Source organism: Mobula birostris, chromosome 5 (genome assembly GCF_030028105.1).
Source record: "Mobula birostris isolate sMobBir1 chromosome 5, sMobBir1.hap1, whole genome shotgun sequence".
NCBI classification, from domain to species: Eukaryota; Metazoa; Chordata; class Chondrichthyes; order Myliobatiformes; family Myliobatidae; genus Mobula; species Mobula birostris.
The window spans coordinates 80,383,767-80,403,330 of NC_092374.1; the positions used below are offsets into that span (position 1 = coordinate 80,383,767).

At 50.5% G+C, this 19,564-nt stretch overlaps 1 protein-coding gene across 2 annotated transcripts in view; it reads left to right on the top strand.

Annotated features, from left to right (window-relative positions):
* Positions 1 to 3,929: 3,929 nt before the first annotated feature.
* Positions 3,930 to 19,564, top strand: part of LOC140197794 (lysine-specific demethylase 6B-like) — a 225,974-nt gene continuing 210,339 nt past the window's right edge. For both annotated transcript variants that reach the window (XM_072258243.1, XM_072258242.1), the window contains exon 1: positions 3,930 to 4,191. The gene's annotated coding sequence lies outside the window, so the exon portion shown is untranslated. The remainder of the gene's footprint in view (positions 4,192 to 19,564) is intronic.

A 19,564-nucleotide genomic window follows, 5' to 3' on the forward strand; every position in this document is an offset into this window, starting at 1 on the left:
TCTACATGAGTGTGTGTGTGTATGTGTGTGTGTTTTATGTGTGTATGTCTGTGTGAGTATGTGTCTCTGTGCATTTGTTTGTGTGCATGTGTGTCTGTAAATATGTGAGTGTGCGCATGTGTGTGTGCATTGCCAAGTGTGTGTGTGTGTGTGTGTGTCTGTGAGTGCGTGAGTGTGCACATATGTGTGTGTGTGCATGCATGTTGGTGTGCATGTTTGTGTGTGTGTGTGTGTCTGTGTGTGTATATGTGTGTGTGCATGCATGAATGTATGTGTGTGTGCCTGTGTGTGTGTATGTGTGAATGTGTGTGTGTGCCTGTGTGTATGTGCATGTATGTGTGTGTATGTATATGTGTGTGCGTATGTGTGCATGCAAGTGTGTGTGTGTGTGCGCGCTTGTGTGTGCATGCGTGCATCTCTACCACCACCCCGGCAGTCTGTTCCAGGCATGTTACTAATTTCTGACTCGGTCTCCTCTCCTAAACTTTCTTCAAATTATCTATAATTACTTTTCTCAGTCTCCTGACAGCTCTAGCCAGTGACTTCATCAGTGCAAAGGAGTTTCAAGAAAAAATTCAAAAGCGGTTAGAGGAAAGTTTGTGCAGGAATGGGATTGCTCTGTAAGCCAGTACAGAAAGGACGGGCCAAATGGCCCTCCAATAAGGAAGTGTGACCCTCCTCCTGGGACATAGCCACAGGGTGTCTGAATGCAGCGGAGGACAGACAAGAGTGGTGCCTCGACATTTGGAAGACAACTCATATCAGTGAAACAGGGCAATGGCGAATGTTTCTTTAAATAGTGAAAGCATGTCTCGCACAGGCACAGGGTCACACTAGTTCCATTTATGACTGATTTCCAGGCAATCGTAACTCACAGAGGGAGTTGAGCAACAATGGGACGGCATCCAAGCAGCGGGAGAAGGAACAGGAATAGCTGAAGGAATTCAGCAGTGTGGAGAGAACCTTCCCGTCCCTTCAGGCTGCTTGCTCGTCAACTGGATCACCTCTCGCCCACACGGCTTCTCTCACCCTCGACAAATGGGCGGGGAGGGGTGGGGAGGTGGGTGGGGAGTCCTGCACCTGGTAAAGGCACGACAGAGACTCACAGCACACAAAAAGGCCCTTTGGCTCATCTAGTCCGTGCCGGTCTGGTCCAATCTATTGGTGTTGATATTGGTTTATTATTGTTACATGTAGCAAGATACAGTGAAAGTTTGCTGACTGTTTATGCAGATCAAATCATTACTCAGTGCACTGAGCTGAAACAATAACAAAATGCAGAATAAAGTGTAAAAAGCTACTGAAAAATATGCAGTGCAGGCTAATGATAAAGAGCAAAATCATAATGAGGTAACCCAGACTAAAGCCCTCCAAACTTCTCCCATCCATGTACCTATCCAAACTTCTCATCCATGTACCTATCCCAACTTCTCATCCATGTACCTATCCCAACTTCTCATCCATGTACCTATCCCAACTTCTCATCCACGTACTTATCCCAACTACTCATCCACGTACCTATCCCAACTTCTCATCCACGTACCTATCCCAACTTCTCATCCACGTACCTATCCCAACTACTCATCCACGTACCTATCCCAACTTCTCATCCACGTACCTATCCCAACTTCTCATCCACGTACCTATCCCAACTTCTCATCCACATACCTATCCCAACTTCTCATCCGTGTACCTATCCCAACTTCTCATCCACGTACCTATCCCAATTTCTCATCCATGTACCTATCCAGACTTCTCATCCATGTACCTATCCCAACTTCTCATCCGTGTACCTATCCCAACTTCTCAGCCATGTACCTATCCCAACTTTTCATCCATGTACCCATCCAAACTTCTCATCCATATACCTATCCAACCGTCTCATCCGTGTACCTATCCATATCCTCTGTCATCCATGAACCTATTCTCCCTCAGTTTCCCCTAAAATATTTCAACTCTCACCCTTAACCTATGACCTTTAGTTGTAGTCTCACCCGACCCCAGTGGGAAGACCCTGCAAGCATTCACCCTACATATAACCCTCATAATGTTTTACACTTCTGTCAAATCTCTGCTTAGTCTCTTGCACTCTGGGAAATAAGGTCCTAACCTGTTCAGTCTTTCTCTACAACCCAGGTCAAGTCCTGGCAACAACCTTGTAAATTTTCTCTGCATTCTTTCAACCTTTTACCAGGATTAATGTACAAGTTCAGAAAAGGCAGGTGCAGCTGCCCTGCTGCTGGTACTGTGCTGTTAACAGAAATGCTGGTAGCTTTTCTCTCCACTAGACACTGATTGTCCTTGGGAATAATCCCAGCACTTTCCTTTTTACTCATCAGAATCAAAATCAGAATCAGAGCCAGAGTCATAGTCAGGACCAGATTCAGAATCAGAAGTAGAAACAGAATTAGAATTAGAATCAGCATTAGAATTAGAATCTGAATTAGAATTAGAATCAGAATTAGAATCAGAATCAGAATCAGATTCAGAGTCAGAATCAAGATAGTGTCCATTATCGCTGACATATTGTATATTGTGAAATGTTGTTTTGTGACAGCAGTACAGTGCAATACAAAATATTACCATAAATTACAATTTTAATGAATAGAGCAATGATGAGGCGGTGTGTATTGGAGCCTCCACACCAGGCTGTGATTCAACCAGTCGGAACAGCCTCCACCAAAGCTCATCAGCTGGTGATTTAAACCAAGCCCCTGAAGGTTATGAGAGGCACAGTCACTCTTGAATTTAAGAAACATTTCCCCCATGGGAGGGCTATCTAAGTCCAGAGGGCAGAGGTTTAAGGTGAGGAGTGAGAGATTTAGAGGGGACCTGAGAAGGATTCTTTACCCCTAGAGAGGCTGTTGGGATCTGGGACGCACGCCCTGAAGGAGTGTTGGATGCAGAAACTCTCTGACGTTGTAGAAGCATCTGGATGGGCACTTGCATTGCCACGGGATGGGCAGGTACAGCTGTAGGGCTGATGGGTGTAGATGGCCAACACGGAGACCTCTGCCCCTGCTCAGCTCAACTCTGAACTGAGTCCACAACCTACAGACTTTGTGTTCTCACTGTGTATTTACATTTTATTTATTTATTATCTATTCATTCATTTTTTGCATTTCTACACAGTTTGTCCTCTTTTGCACATTGTTTGTTTGTCAGTCTTTGTGTGTAATTATTCATTGATTGTGTTGTATTTCTTTGTTCTCTGTAAATGCCCACAAGAAAATGAATCTCGGGGTCGTATATGGTGACTTATACGTACTTTGATCATTTATTTTGAACTTTGATCCTAAAACATTACCTTCACTTCTCTTCCCATGGGGACTGCAGAGTTTTCCAGTGTTTTCTGTTTATTGAAGCTTCAGATTTATTAGATGCCCGAACACAACAAAAAAAGAGAACGGGCAGGCCATTCAGTCCGTCTAGATTTGCAGAACCATAACTGATAGAAGCTGGTTCCCCCAACTCCCTGCGTGGAGTAAACTCTCTGTCCCTCACCCCGCCCGCAATAATCCGGCCTGCCCGGCTTCCTGGACGAGATAATGCCTCCCGGGCGCTGGTGAAATGGGCGCAGAATGAGGAACATCCTCTCAGAACCTCATACGATTCAACCGCCCTCTCCCCCTTTCCAACTCCCTGTTTCTAACTGTTGCAAAATTCCGGAAAAGTGACGTTTTTTAAAAAATATGCCATGCAAAACGAGAACGTGGCGGGCAGGAATCTTTGGAGAGGGCTGGGCGGAGAAGGGGCTGATGTTTCAATCCCGTATTGCCGCGCCGAGGGCGACTTCGACTTGCGGTTGCTGAGGGCAGTGTCGCTTTAAAATGTATGACAGGAGCTTGTTGCTTAGACGTGTATCGACTGCAGCGCTAGGAAGCTGGAGGGAGGAGGGGCTGTTTATTAGAGAGAGGAGTGTGTGTGTGTGAAACTGCGCAATTGGAGCTTGCTAAACTTTCCAGGGGTATTCTGCACACCCTCCGTTACCCCAGAGAGCCTTTAGTTAACCTGCTCTCTGCAAGTTGCTATCTTGCCCGAAAAGGGAGTGGGCTGTTCCGGGGAAGGATCTGCCCGTGGTGGATCATCTTCTGGGATGCAATCGGTGTATCATTTTTTTGAAACTGTAACAGTTTTTAAGATTGCGTGGCTGCAGCGCTGCCAATCAACGGGAGAGATGTTACAAAGCAGGTAATGAAATTGACAAAAAAAAATGGAACGCAATGTAACTTTCAAAGACGTAGACATTCTATTCGGGAGAACGTTGATACAAATTCGGGAATGTATCTGTTGAATCTCGCTACTGTATCTGTCCTATGTATCCTGCGCGTCTGATTGTGACTGCTGCATTATTTTTTGTCTCCGGGATTATATTTGAAACTACAAATCTTGATTTATTTTTTTGAAATTCGGGGTGGAAAGGTGGAGAGTGAGATGGATTCAGACAGGGGGTCCCCCCCCACAATAAAAAAAATTCACGGCCTAGGAGTGTCGCAGTTGTAATTCTTTTTCCCCCTGCTGTCATGTGGTTTGAGAGTGGCGCGGTTTATTTTACAGATTTCTTTTTGCAGCGGGTGGAGGGAATCGGTCCCCGAGAGAGGAGCGATGACAGCAGAGGGCGTCCGAACTCCACGTGGCGGTCGGGGTGGTGTTCCCTCCCTCACAGGCCGGGTGGGAGACCATCTCCCCGTCAGTGGACTAACCCGGGGCGGGGGGAGGCAGCAAGATCCCGCGGTCAGGGGTTGAGCGGGGAGACGGTACAGGTCACTGCTCTGCCCTGTGGACCCTGACTGTTAGGAAGTGAATGGCGGGGGGGTGGGGGGCTGCCGTCTTTCAGAAGCGGGGGGTTTTGATCGCAGGAAGAAAGTGGTGCAGACACACTGACTGGATCGGGCAGCTCCTGTAGGAAGGGAATCTGTGTCGATGAGACATGGTCAGAGAGCGGGGTAGGAAAGTGAACGTTGAGTTGCGGGGGGAATGTTTGACTGGGCGAGGCCAGGTTTGCAGCGGGAATGAGTTGTGAAAGGGGGTAGTTGAAGAGAGAGACAGTGTTGGTACAAGAGAGCCTGGAGTGATAGGCAGCTTGCTGGAGGACCCCGTGGGCTCGGGCAGTGATTGTGACTGCCTCAACCCTGACGCCTGACCTGCCGAGTTCCTCCAGCAGGTTCTGTTAGGAATGTTGCAAATAAGGAGGCCTAATTTGGAGTGTGTGATGTTTGCAGCTTTGATCAAAGGAAATATTACTGTCAAGGTACATATGTCACCATATACAACCCGGAGATTCATTTTCCTATGGGCACACTCAGCAAATCTATGGAATAGTAACTGTAACAGGATCAATGAAAGATCAACAGGAGTGTAGAAGACAACAAACTGTGTAAATGCAAATATAAATAAATAGCAATAAATAACAAGAACATGAGATAACGACTCCTTGAAGTGAGATCTTTGGTTGTGGGAACACCTCAATGATGAAGTAAGTGAGAGTAGTTACCCTCTTTCATTGAAGAGCCAGATGGTTGAGGGGTAGTAACTGTTCCTGAACCTGGTGGTGTGAGTCCTGAGGCTCCTCTACCTTCTACCTGATGGCAGCAGTGAGAAGAGAGCATGTTTTGTATGGAGGGGGTCCCTGCTGATGGATGCTGCTTTCCTGCAACACCTACCTACGGGAAGGATGCGAATAAGGTTGAAAGAGAAAATTTACAAGGATGTTACCAGGTCTGGAGTAACCCAGTAATAAGGCAAGATTGAATAGGTTAGGACTTTATTCCTTGGAATGTAGAAGATTGAGAGGAGATTTGATAGAGTTATGCAAAATTTTGAGGAGTATAGATAGGGTAAATACAAGCAGACTTTGAGGTTGGGTGGGACAACAACTGGAGGTCATCTGTTATAGGTGAAAGGTGAAAAGTTCAAGGGGAACATGAGGGGAAACTTTTCACTCAGAGGGTGGTGAGAGTGTGGAACGAGCTGCCAGCACAAATGGTGCACGTGAGTTCAATTTCAATGTTTAAGAGAAGTTTGGATAGGTACATGGATGGTAGGGGTATGGAGGGATATGGTCCCGGTGCAGGTCGATGGGAGTAGGCAGTTTAAATGGTTCAGTATGGACTAGATGGACCGATGGTCCTGTTTCTGTGCTGTACTCTTGTATGGCTCTAGCAGATAGCATCACACTAACAGTGAAGGAGCCATTGTCAGGGAGAATGATCCCCAGAGGTAAAGGAAATTAATTGTCTCAAGCTGGAGACTTTGCCAACAAGCCCTTCAAGTTCAGGTTATCCCTTGCTGCTCTTGGCCTTCTCTGGTTGGTGTTTACTATTAACCTCTGAATGGAGTCAGTCCTCCAGCACCCTTTTATTTCACAATGAGATCGCCTCTGACTGAGGCCAGAGGTGATGGAGAACAGGCTATTCAGCTCATTAACTCTATGCCAACTATGATGCCAATCCAAACTAAACCTGTCTGTCTTTTGTTTTCTCAAGCCCCATCGCCCCTGCTGGCTGACAGCAGTTCACTAGAGTCCTCTGTCCTGGGCCTGTCTTTCAAGTTGCCCCCAGGTGTACTCCATCTTCTCGGTTTATCCTTCCTCTCCCAGGGACGAGGTCTTTGGAGCTTTGGTTGGTGTATCTGTATCTATGGGTTTTTTTACAGGATGAGGTTGCCAGCCTCTGTGCCCAGCCCTCCTTTTGCAGCCAGACTTGGGACCGTCCGTGGCAGAATTAGACTGGCTTGTACGTGGTCCATATTCCTCCATCTCCCTGCCTTTCATGTGTCATATGTCGAAGCCTCTTAAACAGCTTGGCACCCGTGCCAGGCTCCTGCCACCCTTTCTGTCAAAACTGTCTTTGGAAACGTCCTCACTGTGGGAGGGATAGAGATGGAACTGCCTGGGTCATCCCACTGGGAAGGGAGAGAACAGGGAGAAGTTGGGCAACTTTTCACAGGGAGCTACTACTGTAATGAAGGGCTGAATGGCCACCTCCGTGGTCTTGCCTCTGGGACCACCTCCCGCCCAGGCGCTTCCTTCCGTTCTGTTCCGGCTCTTGTTAGACATTCCAAAGAGATTCCCAACCCCACAAGCCCGAGCTGAGTGAGGGATCTCCACAGTCCTTGTACCTGTCCAGGAATGGGGGGGAGAGGATAGTGAACAGGCATAACTGGTGTTTGAGCTGATGTGGGAATAGCGATGGAGAGGGCAGAGCGGGAACAGCGACCGAGGCTGGGAGGTGATGGGTGGATCCAGGTGAAGAGGGGTGAGTAGGAATAGTGTCAGAGGTTGGGAGGTGAGAAGGTGAAACTGATTATCACTTCTCTCTTAGACACATTCCTTAGACACCCATCATCAAATTTTGGAGCTGGAATTTTGGAGCCTGTGTTAAAGTATTTATATATTACTGTTAGTTACGTGTGTTTTGGGAGGGAGTGCTGTATCCAGAGAGTGGAAGGGAGCAGAGGTGCCACCTAGTGGGGTTTGACTGCATTACACACAGGCTTCATCTGACCTGCTGACCCAGTGAACATTTCCAGTTAGACCCTTCGTCTAGACGTCTCAACCTGAAACATTGACTGTCCATTTCCCTCCATAGATGCTGCCTGACCTGCTGAGTTCCTCTAGCACATTGCTTAGATTTCAGTGGCTGTTGTGTCCCCACGACTGCCCTGTTGTATTGTGTTCGGGTTCGTTGTCAGAGGCACACAGACCCAGGGTAAATCAGCTTTCTGTAATGTGCGGTGCTGTTACTGCAGACGTAAATTACATAAATGTACATTATACATAACTTGGACAAGAAAATAAATTAAATTTAACAGCAGTAATGCAAGCTGAGTGAAATATAATCCAAAGTGGTGATACAAGCACAAGAGATTCTGCAGATGCTGGTAATCCTGAGCAAACACACACACAATACTGGAGGAACTCAGCAAGTCAGGCAGAATCTGTAGAGGGAAATGGACAGAGGCATCAAGACAAAGGGTCTCCGTCTGTCTATTCCCCTCCATAGATGCTGCCTGACCTGCTAAGCACCACCAGCATTTTGTGTGTTTTACCCACTTACCCCTGACATCTCCTCTGTACCAACTTCCAAGCACTTTAAAACTATGCCCTCTTGTGCTAGCCATTTCAACCCTGGGGAAAAAGCCTCTGACTATCCACATGATCAATGCCTCTCATTATTTTGTATACCTCTATCAGGTCACCTCTCATCCTCTGTCGCTCCAGGGAGAAAAGGCCAAGTTCACTCAACCTATTCTCATAAGGCATGGTCCCCAATCCAGGCAACATCCTTGTAAATCTCCTCTGCACCCTTTCTATGGTTTCCACATCCTTCCTGTAGTGAGGCAACCGGAACTGAGCACAGTACTCCAAGTGGGGTCTGACCAAGAAGCTATTGTTGAATCTTGAGGTGTGAGTCTTCTGGCTTCTGTACCTCCTGCCGGTAAGTAGCATCTAGAATGCCGTAGACCTTAAGACATAGGAGCCATTCAGCCCATCCAGTGCTCCACCATTCCATCATGGCTGATTTGTTATCCCTCTCAAGTCCATTCTGTCACCTTGTCAAGAGGGCAGGGCCCAGATGGTGGGGGTTCTTGATGGTGAACATTGCCTCTTGTAGGTGCCGTCAGCGGAGAGGAGAGCTGGACGGAATACAGCCGTGGAGCCCACCAGCCCCTGTAGCCTCTCACATTCGGCTGTGTTGCAGCTCCCATGCAACCGGTCCAAATGCTCTCCACCGCACTTGTTTAGAAGTTTGTCAGGAACTTTGCTGACTTGAGGCTTCTCCTGGAATTCGTCAGAAAGCAGAGGCACTGATGCGTCTCCTCGCAGTTGCTTCTACTTGCCCAGGCCGGGGCGGTTCCTCCCAGCTGTCAGACAACCAGACTTGCCTGGATCTTGCCCCACAGGTCCAGGGCAGTGTTGAAGATCAGAGTAACTGGGGAGACCCAGGTACATGGTTCCCCGAAAGTGGAGTCGCAGGTAGGGGCAATGAGGAAGGCCTTTAGTTGCATGCTGGCCTTCATCAGTCGGGGCACTGAGTACTGTTGTACAGGACGGTGGTGAGGCCTCTCTCGGAGTATTGTGTTCAGATTTGGACATGCTGTCATAGGAAGGATGTCAGTAAGCTGGATGACGCCAGGATTCATCCATGTACTGTATGTAAGCTATCTTCTGTTTTTATGTTTATTGTTTATTATTTTTGCTATTGCATTCTTTATCTTTCTGCTTGTGACCAGGAAATGACATTAAACAATAATAAACTGATGAGACGAGTTATAGGGACAGGCTGGGGCTTTGATCTTTGGAACTTAGAGACTGAGAGGTGATCTTCGAAGTGAATGAAAGCAGGAGGAGTTTCGAAAGGGTGAACACACAGTCTTTTTCCCAAGATTGGGGAATCAAAAACTAGAAAGCAGAAAATGAGAGGGGAGAAAGATTTAACAGGCATCAACATCATCATCATGTGCCTTGTTGTATAACATCATCGTGTGCCGTGTCATATGACATCATCATTATGTGCCGTGTCGTATAACATCATCATAGTGTGCCATGTGGTATGACATCATCATATGACGTGGGTGATCATGGTCTCATGACCGTGTTTCTCTTTGGCAAATGTTTCTACAGAAGTGGTTTGCCATTGGCTTCTCCTGGGCAGTGTCTGTACAAGACGGGTGAGCCCAGCCATTGTGATATTCCCCAGCTGCTTGTACGACCATCCACCACCTGCTCCCATGGTTTCGCAGGACCATGATTGAGGGGCTAAGTGGGTGATACACCTTGACCCAAGGGTGACCTTCAGGCTAGTGGAGGGAAGAAATGCCTTACACCTCCTCTGGTGGAGATGTATCTCCATCCCAATTAACAGGCATTTTTTCTAATTTTACAAATGGAATTGGGCTCTTCTGCTCCTAAACTTTAAAAAAAAGTCTGCCCCGCCATTCCATCATGTCTGATTTAATATCCCTCTCAACCCATTCGGCCACTTCTTTGCCCATTTTCCTAATTTGTCCAAGTCCTTCTGCAGAATTGCTGCTTCCTCAATACCCCTGCACCTTCTGTGTATCGCCTACAAACCAGGCCACGGGCATCCTTGACCAGCTTCAGGAGCAACGTTTTTAATTAGTGAGGGTGGAACAAGCTGTCAGAAAAACTGGGTGGGATAGCTACGGTAATAAAGTTTAAAGGACAGACTTGCTAAGAAAGGTTTAGAGGGACGTGGACAAGTGGGAATAACCTGGAAGGGCATCTGGGCATCTCAGTCAGCATGGGCAGTTCGGCGAATGGCCTTTTCTGTTCTCTGTAACTAAATTTAAATTACTCCCAATCTGTGATACACCCCCAGACTGCCTAAACCTTCACCCCCCCGTCGGTGTGGGACAGCGGATTGATCTCCGTCCCTGTCGGTGTGGGACGGCGGATTGATCTCCGTCCCTGTCGGTGTGGGACGGCGGATTGATCTCTGTCCCTGTCGGTGTGGGACGGCGGATTGACCTCTGTCCCTGTCGGTGTGGGACAGCGGATTGATCTCTTTCCCTGTCGGGTGGGCCGGCAGATTGATCTCTTTCCCTGTCGGTGTGGGACAGCGGATTGATCTCCGTCCCTGTCGGTGTGGGACAGCGGATTGATCTCCGTCCCTGTCGGTGTGGGACAGCGGATTGATCTCTTTCCCTGTCGGTGTGGGACAGCGGATTGATCTCTTTCCCTGTCAGTGTGGGACAGCGGATTGATCTCCGTCCCTGTCGGTGTGGGACAGCGGATTGATCTCCGTCCCTGTCCGTGTGGTGACAGCGGATTGATCTCCGTCCCTGTCGGTGTGGGACGGCGGATTGATCTCCGTCCCTGTCGGTGTGGGACGGCATATTGATCTCCGTCCCTGTTGGTGTGGGACGGCGGATTGATCTCTTTCCCTGTCGGTGTGGGACAGCGGACTGATCTCCGTCCCTGTTGGTGTGGGACAGCGGATTGACCTCAGTCCCTGTCGGTGTGGGACTGCGGATTGATCTCCGTCCCTGTCGGTGTGGGTCATCGGATTGATCTCCGTCCCTGTCGGTGTGGGACAGCGGATTGATCTCCGTCCCTGTCGGTGTGGGACAGCGGATTGATCTCCGTCCCTGTCGGTGTGGGACAGCGGATTGATTTCCGTCCCTGTCGGTGTGGGACAGCAGATTGATCTCTTTCCCTGTCGGTGTGGTGATAGCAGATTGATCTCTGTCCCTGTCGGTGTGGGACAGCGGATTGATCTCTGTCCCTGTCAGTGTGGGACAGCGTATTGATCTCTGTCCCTGTCGGTGTGGGACAGCAGATTGATCTCTGTCCCTGTCAGTGTGGGACAGCGTATTGATCTCTGTCCCTGTCGGTGTGGGACAGCAGATTGATCTCTTTCCCTGTCGGTGTGGGACAGCGGATTGATCTCCTTCCCTGTCAGTGTGGGACAGCGGATTCATCTCCGTCCCTGTCGGTGTGGGACAACGGATTGATCTCCGTCCCTGTCGGTGTGGGACAGCGGATTGATCTCCTTCCCTGTCGGTGTGGGACAGCGGATTGATCTCCGTCCCTGTCGGTGTGGGACAGCGGATTGATCTCCGTCCCTGTCGGTGTGGGACAGCGGATTGATCTCCGTCCCTGTCGGTGTGGGACAGCGGATTGATCTCCGTCCCTGTCGGTGTGGGACAGCGGATTAATCTCTTTCCCTGTCGGTGTGGGACAGCGGATTGATCTCCGTCCCTGTCGGTGTGCGACAGCGGATTGATCTCTTTCTCTGTCGGTGTGCGACAGCAGATTGATCTCTTTCTCTGTCGGTGTGGGACAGTGGATTGATCTCCGTCCCTGTCGGTGTGGGACGGCGGATTGATCTCTTTCACTGTCGGTGTGGGACGGCGGATTGATCTCCGTCCCTGTCGGTGTGGGACGGCATATTGATCTCCGTCCCTGTCGGTGTGGGACGGCGGATTGATCTCCGTCCCTGTCGGTGTGGGACAACGGATTGATCTCCGTCCCTGTCGGTGTGGGACAGCGGATTGATCTCCTTCCCTGTCGGTGTGGGACAGCGGATTGATCTCCGTCCCTGTTGGTGTGGGACAGCGGATTGATCTCCGTCCCTGTCGGTGTGGGACGGCGGATTGATCTCTTTCACTGTCGGTGTGGGACGGCGGATTGATCTCCGTCCCTGTCGGTGTGGGACGGCATATTGATCTCCGTCCCTGTCGGTGTGGGACGGCGGATTGATCTCCGTCCCTGTCGGTGTGGGACAACGGATTGATCTCCGTCCCTGTCGGTGTGGGACAGCGGATTGATCTCCTTCCCTGTCGGTGTGGGACAGCGGATTGATCTCCGTCCCTGTCGGTGTGGGACAGCGGATTGATCTCCGTCCCTGTCGGTGTGGGACAGCGGATTGATCTCCGTCCCTGTCGGTGTGGGACAGCGGATTGATCTCCGTCCCTGTCGGTGTGGGACAGCGGATTGATCTCCGTCCCTGTCGGTGTGGGACAGCGGATTGATCTCCGTCCCTGTCGGTGTGGGACAGCGGATTGATCTCTTTCACCTTCAGTGTCGGACAGTGGATTGATCTCCGTCACTGTCGGTGTAGGACGGCGGATTGATCTCTTTCCCCATCGGTGTGGGACATCGGATTGATCTCCTTCCCTGTCGGTGTGGGACAGCGGATTGATCTCCTTCCCTGTCGGTGTGGGACAGCGGATTGATCTCCTTCCCTGTCGGTGTGGGACAGCGGATTAATCTCTTTCCCTGTCGGTGTGGGACAGCGGATTGATCTCCGTCCCTGTCGGTGTGGGACAGCGGACTGATCTCCGTCCCTGTCGGTGTGGGACAGCGGATTGATCTCCGTCCCTGTCGGTGTGGAACAGCGGATTGATCTCTTTCCCTGTCGGTGTGCGACAGCAGATTGATCTCTTTCTCTGTCGGTGTGGGACAGCGGATTGATCTCCGTCCCTGTCGGTGTGGGACAGCGGATTGATCTCCGTCCCTGTCGGTGTGGAACAGCGGATTGATCTCTTTCCCTGTCGGTGTGCGACAGCAGATTGATCTCTTTCCCTGTCGGTGTGGTACGGTGGATTGATCTCCGTCCCTGTCGGTGTGGGACGGCGGATTCATCTCTTTCCCTGTCAGTGTGGGACGGCGGATTGATCTCTTTTCCTTCGATGTGGGACGGCGGATTGTTCTCCGTCCCTGTCGGTGTGGGACGGCGGATTGTTCTCCGTCCCTGTCGGTGTGGAACAGCAGATTGATCTCTTTCCCTGTCGGTGTGCGACAGCAGATTGATCTCTTTCTCTGTCGGTGTGGGACAGCGGATTGATCTCCGTCCCTGTCGGTGTGGGACGGCGGATTGATCTCTTTCCCTGTCGGTGTGGGACGGCGGATTGATCTCTTTCCCTGTCGGTGTGGGACGGTGGATTGATGTCTTTCCCTGTCGGTGTGGTACGGTGGATTGATCTCCGTCCCTGTCGGTGTGGGACGGCGGATTCATCTCTTTCCCTGTCAGTGTGGGACGGCGGATTGATCTCTTTTCCTTCGATGTGGGACGGCGGATTGTTCTCCGTCCCTGTCGGTGTGGGACGGCGGATTGTTCTCCGTCCCTGTCGGTGTGGGACGGCGGATTGATCTCTGTCCCTGTCGGTGTGGGACAGCGGATTGATCTCTTTCCCTGTCGGTGTGGGACAGCGGATTGATCTCTTTCCCTGTCAGTGTGGGACAGTGGATTGATCTCTTTCCCTGTCGGTGTGGGACAGCGGATTGATCTCTTTCCCTGTTGGTGTGGGACACGGATTGATCTCTTTCCCTGTCGGTGTGGGACAGCGGATTGATCTCCATCCCTGTCGGTGTGGGACAGCGGATTGATCTCCATCCCTGTCGGTGTGGGACAGCGGATTGATCTCTGTGCCTGATGATGTGGGACGGCGGATTGATCTCTTTCCCTGTCGGTGTGGGACGGCGGATTGATCTCTTTCCCTGTTGGTGTGAGACGGCGGATTGAGCTCCGTCCCTGTCGGTGTGGGACGGCGGTTTGATCTCCGTCCCTGTCGGTGTGGGACGGCGGATTGATCTCTTTCCCTGTCGGTGTGGGACGGCGGATTGATGTCTTTCCCTGTCGGTGTGGTACGGTGGATTGATCTCCGTCCCTGTCGGTGTGGGACGGCGGATTGTTCTCCATCCCTGTCGGTGTGGGACAGCGGATTGATCTCTTTCCCTGTCGGTGTGGGACAGCGGATTGATCTCCGAACCTGTCGGTGTGGGACAGCGGATTGATCTTTGTCCCTGACGGTGTGGGACAGTTGATTGATCTCTTTCCCTGTCGGTGTGGACCAGCGGATTGATCTCCGTCGCTGTCGGTGTGGGACAGCGGATTGATCTCCGTCCCTGTCGGTGTGGGACAGCGGATTGATCTCTTTCCCTGTCAGTGTGGGACAGCGGATTGATCTCTTTCCCTGTCGGTGTGGGACGGCGGATTGATCTCCGTCCCTGACGGTGTGGGACAGTTGATTGATCTCTGTGCCTGACGATGTGGGATCTCCGTCCCTGTCAGTGTGGGACAGCGGATTAATCTCTTTCCCTGTCTGTGTGGGACGGCGGATTGTTCTCCATCCCTGTTGGTGTGGGACAGCGGATTGATCTCTTTCCCTGTCGGTGTGGGACAGCGGATTGATCTCCGTCCCTGTCAGTGTGGGACAGCGGATTGATCTCTGTCCCTGTCAGTGTGGGACAGCGGATTGATCTCTGTCCTTGTCAATGTGGGACGGCGGATTGATCTCTTTCTCTGTCAGTGTGGGACAGCGGATTGATCTCTGTCCCTGTCGGTGTGGGACAGCGGATTGATCTCTGTCCCTGTCGTTGTGGGACAGCAGATTGATTTGGGTCCTTGGTGTGGGACAGCGGATTGATCTGTTTCTCTGTCGGTGTGGGACAGCGGATTGATCTCTGTCCCTGTCGGTGTGGGACAGCGGATTGATTTGGGTCCTTGGTGTGGGACATCGGGTTTATCAGCTACTCCAGTATGTTGGTTTGGTGCGGGCAGGGTGTACGTTACCTCGCTCCTCACATCATCCGGTGGTGATGCGAGGTTAAGCAGCTTGTCCACCTGCACTGTAGCCCTGCCTCGCACCGGCAGTGGGGAAATGAGCACTGTCCTTGGCCGTGTCTGAAGTCAGGATGCAGGATTAGTTGTAGAATTGTAGAGAATGGATACAGGCCCTTCAGCCCATCTGTCCATACTGACCCATCTCCGCCAACTTGGCTCGTGGGGTTTGGACCCTGGGCTGTGTCCTGGGACGTTTGTGTGTTTGTGCGTGTGTGTGTCTAGTCTTCATTAGATCAGTCAATGTCAGTGTTTGGGTGTATTACTCTCACAGGTTTAACATCACCTGCACGTGCCTGGTGATTTATTAACGTCACACGTACCGAGATACAATGGAATACTTGTCTTGCGTACTCTTCACACAGGTCAGCTGATTACACAGTGCACTGAGGGAGAATCAAGGTCCAGTTGAACTGTTACAGAGACAGTGTGGTGCAGGTAAACAATAAGGTGCAAGATCATAACCAGGTGTATTGTGAGATCAAGACTGCACCTTGTCATACAGGAGGTCCCGTAAAGAGTCTGCTCACACTGGAATAGGAGCTGTCCGTGAGCCTGGTGGTACGTGCCTTCAGGCTTTTGTATCCTCTGCCCGATGGGAGAGGCAAGAAGGGAGATTGTCCAGTGGTTGTTCGTGTTGGCTGCTTTTACTGAGCTCGGGAGAAGTGTCGTCAGAGTCCGTGCTGGGTTGAAGTGATGGGCTGAGCTGTGTCCACAACTCTCTGCAGTTTCTTGCCGTCACGAGCAAAGCAGTTGTCAGACTGAGCTGCGATGCATCCGGATAGGATGTGTTGTACAGCACATCGATTACGAACTGATGCGGGGTCATGGGGACCGGCTGAATTCCTTTACCCTGCTGAGGAAGCAGGGGCACTGGTCAGCTTTCTGGCCGTAACATCCATGTGCTTGGCTACTGGTGATGCTTGCACCTAGGGGTGACTCCTACGTACAGGTAGACTGGAAACTTCCAGCAGCATCACGCGTGGACAGTGTGCAGGGCATGAAGCACGAGACACAGTCAGAGACGTTCATCAGCGTGCAGGAGGCGGTCAGTACAGTTCTGTTTCTGAGGTAGTGATTAGGGTTTGGCAGATCTGTTCAAGGACCTGAAGTAGCTCTTCCTGAACCTGGTGGTGTGGGACCTCTGGGCTTCGGAAGCTCCTGCCCGACACCAGCAGTGAGAAGGTGGCTTTGCGTGGACGGGGCTGGGTCCCTGATCCATGCCACCACCTTGTTGAGGCAGCACCTTCTGTAGGTATCAGTGGCAGTGAGGGCTGTGCCCATGACGGACCAGGCTGTGCCCACTACTCTCTGCAGACTCACGTCGCGGGTACAGAGCAGAGAACAGCTTTTGTTTCCGTGCCATCCTCACACCGTTCGGCACGTCAGCATATCGAGACAGGAAGACGAAGTCGGGATGCAGAGAATACTCAGTGGCTGCTTCACCAGGTGCCTCCAGCTCCTGGTCTCCTGCTGCACCCACTTCAAGGTTGAACATGTTGTGCATTCAGAGGTGCTCTTTTGCACACCACTGCTGTAAGGCGTGGTTATCTGAGTTACTGTCGTCTTAATCAGCCACTGTGAATTACACCTCACCCCCCTAACTTGTGTGAGGGGTAGAATCTTGGGGGGGGGCGGTTTCATGGGAATGTGGGAGAATGAAGTGGAATCGGTGCCGATGGGTGGCTAGCCTGGACTCAATGGGCTGAATGGCCTTTTCTGTGCTGTGTGACTTGGAAGACTGGGATTCACCCCTATTCCGTCAGGTGACCCTACGGGTTTTCCCCCGACCCGCCACTCTATCCGTGCGTTGGGCACCAGTGGGTAGAGCGGGTAGTGGGTTTCACTCAGCTCCCCCGGCTGAACGGCAGACGGAAAGCTGTGGGTCAGGCCAGCACTGAGCCTGGAGCCTTCGGCTGGGGTCGTGGGCTCTTCTCTCTGGACCAAAGATGGACAAGAGGTGACTTGGTAGAGGTGTGCAAAATAATAATAGGGTAGACAGGGTAGATGGACAGAGACTTTTTCCTACGATGGAAATGTGGTTGTAAGGAGTTTGTACGTCCTCCCCATGGAATGCATGGTACACCGGTTTCCTCCCAAAGACCTCCTGGGTAGGCTAATTGGTCTTTGTAAATTGTCCCGTGATTAGGCTAGGGTTAATCGGGGTTGTGGGGTTACTGGGGGCCTCAGCTCGAAGGCCCTGCAGGGCCCACTCTGCACTGCATCGCTAAATAAAATAATCTGGGGTGATTGGAGGAAAGTATGGGGGGGGGCCAAAGGTGTATTTTTTTTTACACAGATTGGTGAGTGTGTGGAGGTAGAGGCAGATTCATAGGGATGTTCAAGAAGCTCTTTGATAGGCACAGGGATAATCAAAAAATGGAGGGCTGTGTGGGAGGCAAGGGTTAGATTGATCTTGGAGTAGGTTAGAAGGTCAGTTCAATGTGATGGGCTGAAGGGCCTATACTGTGCTGTAACGGTCCGTGTTCTATTAAAGCTTGTCGGGTCGGTTCAGAGGCAGGTGTCAGTGGATGATGGTTTGGGGAGGGGGGAATACGAGGTTTAGAGAGGTGCCCAGAGGCTGGTTAGGAAAGTGAAGCACACTGCCCAAGGGGATGGTGACAGCACAGAGCCTCACAGCATTAGAAAATATCTGCACTAGGACTCCAATCTCCAAGTTATAGAAGGCAAACTAAATTCATCTGCTCAGTTCTTGAACCAACCTGCTCACCCTCAGGATAGCAAGACTATGGCAACTTTGCACTGAGATGGACTTTGTTCTTGGTCTAATTCTGTTGTTTCCGGTAAAAAAAAATGGTCTTTACTTAGCTTGTCTGTGTGGTTGCTGAAAGAAAGTTTTCACCGTCTTTCAGTTTAATAGCCAGGTTTTTCCACATGGTTTTGTGCATTTCACAGGAAATGCAAAGTTCACTTTGAGCAGGAGGTGTAGGTAAATGGAACTGGAATTGGTTTATTACTGTCGCAGGTACTGAGATACGGTGAAAAGCTTGTCTTGCACACAGATCAGTGAGGTAGAACAATCACAATGCAGAATAAAGGGTAACAGCGCAGGTAAGGTCAGGTGCAGCAACATGGTGAAATAGATTACTAGGTCAAGAATCAATTCCGTTGTATTAAAGTTCAAAGTAAATTTTGTTATCAAAGTACAAATATGTCACCATGTACAACCCTGGAAATCTTTTGGGCATACTCAATAAACTTATAGAATAATAACTGTAACAGAATCAATGAGGACCGCTCAACTGGCTGTTCAGCCAATGTGCAGAAGATAACAAACTCTGCAACTACAAAAAGAAGAAATAACAATAAACAAACAATCAAGCAAGCAAGCAATAAATATCAAGAACATGAGATGAAGAGTCTTTGAAAGTGGGCCCATAGGAACATTTATTTCAGAGATGGGCAAGTGAAGTTAGTTACGTGAAGTTATCCCCCTTTGTTTCAAGAGCCTGATGGTTGAGGGGTAGTAACTGTTCCTGAACCTGGTGGTGTGAGTCCTGAGGCTCCTGTACCTTCTTCCTGATGGCAGCAGTGGGAAGAGAGCCTGTCCTGGGTGGTGGGGGTCCCTGATGATGGATGCTGCTTTCCTGATTCAGCACTCTGTGTGGATGTGCTCAGTGGTGGGGGGGCTTTATCGTGGTGGACTGTGCTGTAGTCACTACCTTTTGTATTGTAGAGAACTGTTCAATATGCTTACTGGGGTGTTGGTTACCTGATGGTTAGCATCTACAGGATGGGGCAAAGGGCCTGTTTCTCTGCTCTGTGAATTTATAACTCTTCATGGCGGCCAGTAGGGCAGACGTCAAATTAGTCCGTGTCTCACCCAGGCTGCTCCCCTGCCACTGCTGTGCTGTACCGGCCCTGCCCACAGGGGGGCAGTGGCGGTGCACCTTGCGAGCTATTTCATTGCAGCCGGTGATTGAACACTGAATCCCTTGTTCCTGCCAAATAAGGGCACGTGTCCCCACCCCTGCTGAGCTATTGGTGAGCAAGTCAGCTGGGCTGATTACTCTCTCATGATCCCCCTTTTAGAAACCTTGTTGCTGCATTCAATGCCTTGCTAACTAGAGTACATGAAACATAGTTTCCTTCACAGCCACGGTATCTGTGAGTGTCCCTTGATCTTTGAATTGACGAGGGATCTGCGTTAAACTGTCCCTCTAGTGTGCGGGTGAGGAGTAGAATTTGGGGAGTTGGGGTGGGGGGAGATATGTTTGGCTGCTAGGTTATGGGAACTCACTGCAGGAATGGGATGTCTTGGAGGGCCAGTATACACTCGATGGGCCAAAAGGCTTGCCTTGCCACAATATGAAACATGACCCTCCCCAGCTGAATCTCCATTTTTAGCCTCTAGCATTGTGTGTTTAACTAAATAGCTTTTGTTAACAAACTTTATGACTCACAATGCAGCACAGATAACCTGCCGTTCCTGTTTGTGTGTGGGCCGCTCAGAG